This window comes from Myotis brandtii, unplaced genomic scaffold (assembly GCF_000412655.1).
Source record: "Myotis brandtii unplaced genomic scaffold, ASM41265v1 scaffold48, whole genome shotgun sequence".
NCBI lineage: Eukaryota > Metazoa > Chordata > Mammalia > Chiroptera > Vespertilionidae > Myotis > Myotis brandtii.
The window spans coordinates 6470549-6477433 of record NW_005368341.1 but is presented as its reverse complement, the minus strand read 5'-3'; the positions used below and the strand labels follow the sequence as shown (position 1 = coordinate 6477433).

Below are 6885 nucleotides of genomic sequence, written 5' to 3'. Positions count from 1 at the left end.
GACACATGGCACGGACCTCATCTTATTCATCATTGCCATCCAGATGGTCAGCACAGTGTCCAAAACACAATAGGCAGCCAATAAAAGTGTTAAATAAACTGTCAACCCCCTAAGCCAGTGATGGCGAACCTATGACACGCGTGTCAGAGGTGACACGCCAACTCATTTTTTTGGTTGATTTTTCTTTGTTAAGTGGCATTTAAATATATAAAATAAATATCAAAAATATAAGTCTTTGTTTTACTATGGTTGCAAAGATCAAAAAATTTCTATATGTGACACGGCACCAGAGTTAAGTTAGGGTTTTTCAAAATGCTGACACGCCGAGCTCAAAAGGTTCGCCATCACTGCCCTAAGCCTTTATTATTTGCATTTGAGTTTTTTTTTCTATGTCATATGGTGCTTCTGTGTTTTGTTTTTATTGAGGTTTTGGTGCTTTTGTTTTGAACAGCTAGAAAGGATACAGTTTATTAAGTGCTTATTAATTTACTATGAACACTTTACATATATGACCACCACCTGCATAGATAACTGGAAACATCTCAATTGCCAGAGAAGAATCATATTAAACATTAGAAAACAATCTTGATTTGTGAAAACTGAGCCCTGAGAGAGTACTGAATTAAAAGGAAAGGAGTGAACATATAAAGTGATATATAGTGCTTACTCATGGCACTGGAATGCCAATACATGTGTAACATCCCACACCCTGGAGTTGTTCTTTTTAAAAATAATTATTCATGCCATCTATTAGAAAAGTGAGAATCAAAACTAAGGTAACTGAAACTACTTAACAAATTTGTGTTAAAAACCAAGGTAAAACTGCACAAAAAAATCCTGTTAGTTCCAAGAACCATAGTGTTTTATAATATGTCTTCCTACTGGTATTTTCCTCATAACCACCAAGTTATGGGCCAGAAGAGAACATAACCACATTTTGATCCCCTGAGGTGGGCTTAAGGGTGAACTGGGGAAAAGTTATGGGGAAGCAAAGATCAGGAGACCCAGCTCTTTTCTCCTCCCCCACATTTCTCTACCGTTATAGGTTTACACAGATAATGCACATTCACTGTATAAAAATCAGTCAACATGGATAAGCCCCCTGGGCTATAAATTGGAAGATTGATCTGAGTGAGCCTAGTTTCAGAGTCCCCATCTTCTATGTACTAACAAACTGTGAGTTATTTTTTGAACTCTCCATTACCTATTAACTTTAGGTGATTTAAATCACTAGTAATATGAATTAGTAATTATGTTAAATAACTCCACATTTTCTTTTACATGGTGAATCCCCTAAAAATAGGGCTGTTCGTGCAAACCCAATGCTGCAGACATCACTGTATTCTTCCCTTTACTTTTTTTTTCTTTCCCCTTGAGTCATGTTGTGCTGTGTGATGGGTATTTCCAACCCATGTACATACATTTTCACTTAGCCCATATCCTGTTTCCTACACTCCTCTAATCTTTACATATGAATCATTCAAAATTTTACCAATTCCAGAAATTACACTTACTTTTCCTCCCTTATTTGAAATATTTTTAGCATTCCTCCTAAATGAACTCACCATTGCTCATCCTAATTTGCATAATTATAGTTGGCTCTTGAGTAATTATCAATACTTTTTGTTTTTTTCCCCCCTTGCTCATCTTCTCTACTTTTTGTAGAGGGTGGGGAAGTTGGGGGTAGTTCTCTCTCTGAGAGAAGGCATATGGCTGTTGAGGGCACTTCTATTTAACATTAATTATCTATTGGGCATTGGCTCATTTTAAAGAGTGTTAGGCAGGTTGGGATCTGAGAAGGGAGGAACCAGGGCGGAAAGCAATTTGTCTGCATTAGAAAAGAATTGAGATGGACAGGATGTACTGTTACTGTTATATGAACCACACATTTGGAGGTTCCAGTTCTCTTGTGCCTCATTGTCATTCATAAATGGGGGGAAAACACAGGAGTTCCCTGAGAGGGCCACTTTCTGTTGTTCCCCTATCACAGTGATGGCGAACCTTTTGAGCTCGGCCTGTCAGCATTTTGAAAAACCCTAACTTAACTCTGGTGCCGTGTCACATATAGAAATTTTGATCTTTGTGCAACCATAGTAAAACAAAGATTTATATTTTTTTTTGAATTTATTTTATATATTTAAAATGCCACTTAACAAAGAAAAATCAACAAAAAAAATGAGTTGGCGTGTCACCTTTGACACGCGTGTCATAGGTTCGCCATCACTGCTAGGTTAGGCATTTCTATGATGCGGAGTCATTATGTAAAGTATCCCAAGCCCTAGATGGCAGTGGGGATACATGTTAGGAATGTACTTGAGTTGCTTGAAGAGAGAACTACAATGTTGTGGAAAGAGCATTGGGTTGGGGTCACAGAACTTGGTTCAAACTTCAGCTCTGCCATTTACTGGTGTGATCACTGGAAGCCATTGAAGCTTTTCTGAGCCTTATTTTCTTCTTATGTAAAATGGGAATCATAGTACCACACTCATGTTTCAAGGATTTAATGAGATGATGCTTATGAAATGATTATGTAAGCTGGTGGTTCTCAAACTTTAGAGAGTTTTTGATCCTAAAGTTCTGGAATGGAGTTCAAGATTTTACATGTTATTTCCAATAAACTCACATGGGAAGCCTGCTTTTGTTGTTCTGGGGGCCAGAATTTGGTAGAAGCCATAACGCACTGACAGGTGTTATTTTTTGGTGTTATAGTTATTCTCTGAGAAAGAACACTACCTTTTACATATATCCTCAGAGAAATGAGAGAGGCAATGGTGATCATCTGTGAATTAAAGAAAAACTTTTGCCGGCTGATCGACTACATCACAAAAATGTCTAAAGATATTGAATTTGTTGGGGGAGGGGTATTAAACACATAATTATGCACACTTTGAGTTTATTTAAATGTTCATGCACCTCTGAATTCGCTGGTTAACAGCACTTGACAGGAAGTGGAAGTACAAAAATAAACAAGAAAGGCTCATCTCGTGGCATTGCTGCCTTAACTGAACACAGGAAGTCCTGGAAATCTTGCAAGACTGTCTGTTCCTTCATGGTGTCTAGTCTGATTTCAAGGCCCCAGTGTACTTTATGTTTGTACTCAGGGTTCTCCAGAGAAACAGAGAAACAGAACCAATTGGAATCTCTCTCTCTCTCTCTCTCTCTCTCTCTCTCTCTCTCTCTCTCCCTCCCTCCCTCTCTCATCTATCTATCTCCAAGGAGATTTATTATGGAGGCTGAGAAGTCTAGACCCAGGAGAGCCTATGGTATATTAGTAGCTCCAGTCTGAGTCTGAGAAACAGGAAAGTCAATGGTGTACATTTCATTCCAAGTCTGAATCCAAAGGCAGTGAAAGACCCATGTTTCAGCTCAAAGACAGTCAGGCAGAGAGAGAGAGAGAATTCTTTCTTACTCGTATTTTATTCTATTCAGATCTTCAATGGATTGGACCAGGCCCACCCACACTGGGGAGGACAATCTGTTTTACTCAGTCTACTGCTTCAAATGTTAATCTCATCCAGAAACACTTTCACAGACATACTCGGAAATAATGTTTAACCTAATATCTGGGTACCCCATGGTCCCATCAAGTTGACACATGACATTAACTGTCACAATGTTGTTAATGAATATTTGAAAGGAGCTACTTTTAGTTTGCTTATCATTAGCTTTCCAGTCTATAATGCTGCTTTAAAACATGTGATATACAAACTTTAACTGTGGCTATGTGTACAGTCAGTCCCATATTCTAGTTGTCACACATTTTACAGTAAAATATTTTAATGGACTACTTATAACTAAACATCCAAGATCTGGAAACAGCCCAAGTGCCCATTAGTAGATGAGTGGAGAAAAAGGCTGTGGTACATTACACAATGGAATACTACTCGGCCATAAAAAAAACAAAAATGGAAAGCTTACCTTTTGGGACAGCATAGATGGAGTTGGAGATTATTATGCTAAGTGAAATAAGCCAGTCAGAGAAAGACAAATACCATATGATCTCACTTATGTGTGGAATCTAATGAACAAAATAAACTGACAAACAGGAGGGGGATTGGCGGACTGGATGAAAAAAGGTGGAGGGATTAACCAAAAAACATGTATGTATAACACACAGACACAAACAACAGTGTGGTGATGGCCAGAGGGAAAAGTGGTGGTGGGGGGTTAGTGAGGTGGGAAAAAAGGGGTGGGGGGAAATATGGATGGAAAAAGTTTCTGCTTGGGGTGATGGGTGCACAATGCAGTGTGAAGAAAATATCGTATTGAGTTGTACACTTGAAACATATATGGTTTTGAGAACCAATATCACCCCAATAAATTCAATTAAAAACACAGAAAATTTGTGTAATAATAGCCAGTGGCTGTTATCAACTATCACCATTATTATATTTATTACAAGAAAGGTGATGCCAACAGATCTGACAGAATATAAATAATGTTCAATATTTAAATACAGGGGTGGGCAAAAGGAGGTTTACAGTTGTAATACAGAGAAATAATCCAATAATTAATCAATAATAATACAAGAATAAACTGTTTTACATACCATTGTAAACCTACTTTTGCCCACCCCTGTATGTTAAGAATAATTCAGAATCACTTATTTATTTGTTGTCACAAATGTGTCAGAGTCTAGACATTCAGCCTTTAGCACTGAAGTACCATCTTCTGAAAATTGCTGTAGACATCCTCCCCACCCCCATCCCAGCTAATAAATGCAGCCGTGGAATGATAGACACAACATAATATGTTCCTGGAATCCCAGGAGGTATTTTAAAATGCAAATATTAAAACAGCCACAAAAGTTTCATGTTCAGTTATAAGAGTGATGAAGAAAAATTTCCCACCACGGCACAGTAAGAAGAAAATGTTGAGTTTATATGTGAATAGAGCTTTTTTGAATACGGCATCTTATTGTGGTAGGCTTCCTCGCTTTCCATCTCACCGATTCCCTCCTTGACAATGGACAGCTATTTCCTTTGTAACACAGAAACGCTCCCTTACAGAATCTTTTCCCACAGCTGGCTTTCATCACTTCTTGATAGGTACCTAAATATTTCAGTTTCTTCCACTTTATTTTCCCTTAACAATAACTGCTGCCCAATCAAATCATGCCGTCCCCTGCGTGAGTATTTGCGATATTGAATGAGTGTTTATCAAGCACCATTTAGAATCCCCTATTTTCTCTTGTTTGGCATTTTTATAGACTCTTGGTCTCAATTATGCTTGGAGGTTCAAGTTTCTCTAACCATTTTGAAAGTTAGAGTTCAAAATTCATTGTGGACTTTTCTTTTGTCTTGCCCTATAGAGATTTCTGTGTGTAAATAAAAGACCTCAAAATCTAAGGCTTACTGCAGGACAGAGCTCCAACTGACCCAAGGTGGTGTGCCCCAGACCCCCATGTCCCCATTCGCCCCTTTCAGCTCCTCACCCCGAAGACCAGTGGCCATATTTGACCATGAGCTACTCACATTACTCCCAACCTGCAGTGGCTCCCCCACTAGTTGTACTAGGTCTCGGCCCCTGGAGAGATGCTGGCTACTCTTTGGCCCAACATGCCCCCTATTGGGCTGGATAACTGGCCAACTACATACACAGGGCAGTTCAACCAGGACTGCCTCTCCGGAATGGCAGCCAACAAGTCCAGCATGATACCCAACGTGCCAAACCTGTACCCTGGGTCCCAGGGATGGTTACCCTCCTATCCCTCTGGGAGTTTTGGGCAGCCCCCTTCCACCCAGAAGCCAGTTGCTCCATATGGAATGTACCAGCCCCCTGGAGGAAACCTGCCATCTGGGATGCCTTCAGACCTGCCATACCCAGGGACCCCTGTACCAGGCCAGCCTATGCCACTTCCTGGACAGCAGCCCTCAGAGGCCTACCCTGTGCATCAGCCAATGACATGCCCTGGGCAGCCACAAATGCCGCCTCCTAGGCAGCAGCAACCGCAGCAACAGCTGGTGCTAAGCTTCCCAGGACACTAAGGGCCTGGGACCATCACCCTTGCTGTGCCCTCAGCCCACCTGGAAAGCAAGGCACCATCTCAGATGCTTTGACACCTTGCAAGAGGCCAAGGTCCTGCAAAGGGTTATGAAAGGCTTTGGGACTAAGGAGCAGGCCATCATGGACTGCCTGGGAATCGCTCCCCAAGCAGTGACAGCAGATCCTCCTGTCCTTCAAAACAGTTTAAGCAAGCGAAGGATTTAATCAAAGATCTGAAGCCTGAACTGTCAGGAAACTTTGAGAAGACCATCTTGGCCATGATGAAGACCCCAGTCTTTTTTGATGTTCATGAGATAAAGGAAGCCATCAAGGGGCTGGCACTGATGAAGCCTTCCTGATGGAGAGCCTCACCTCCCGCAGCAAGCACAGCCGGGAATTGAGCAGAACCTACCAAAGAGAATTGAAAAGACCCTGGAGGGAACCAAGATGGCGGCATAGGTAAACACCAGAGATTGCTGCCTCGCACAACCACTTCAAAAATACAACTAAAAGACTGAACGGACATCATCCAGAACCACAGGAAGGCTGGCTGAATGGAAATTCTACAACTAGAAGCAAAGAGAAAAGAATACCGAAACTCAGAGGAGACGCAGTGAGGAGGTGAAATACTAAGGTGCGGAGTGCATGCGGAGCGGGCTGGTGGCTGAGGGCGCGGTTGTCGTTTTCAATCGGGAGGGAGTCTCAGGCTCTGAGCTCCAGTTCCGGGCGAGTCTCTAGGGACCCAGACTCATACGGGAGAAGCGGGACTGTCTGGCATCGCTCAGAACCCTAGGGCAGCTTTCTCTCCGTGGGGCTTGCAGCGATTAATAGGACACTGAGAAGCAGAGTCTCTGAGGGCAAGACTGAGAGCAGCCATAATTGCTAACCCCACCCTGTTGA

At 41.6% G+C, this 6885-nt stretch overlaps 1 pseudogene; it reads left to right on the top strand.

Moving 5' to 3' along the window:
- The first annotated feature begins 5558 nt into the window (after nt 1–5558).
- LOC102254214 overlaps nt 5559–6885 on the top strand; it is a 3507-nt pseudogene continuing 2180 nt past the window's right edge.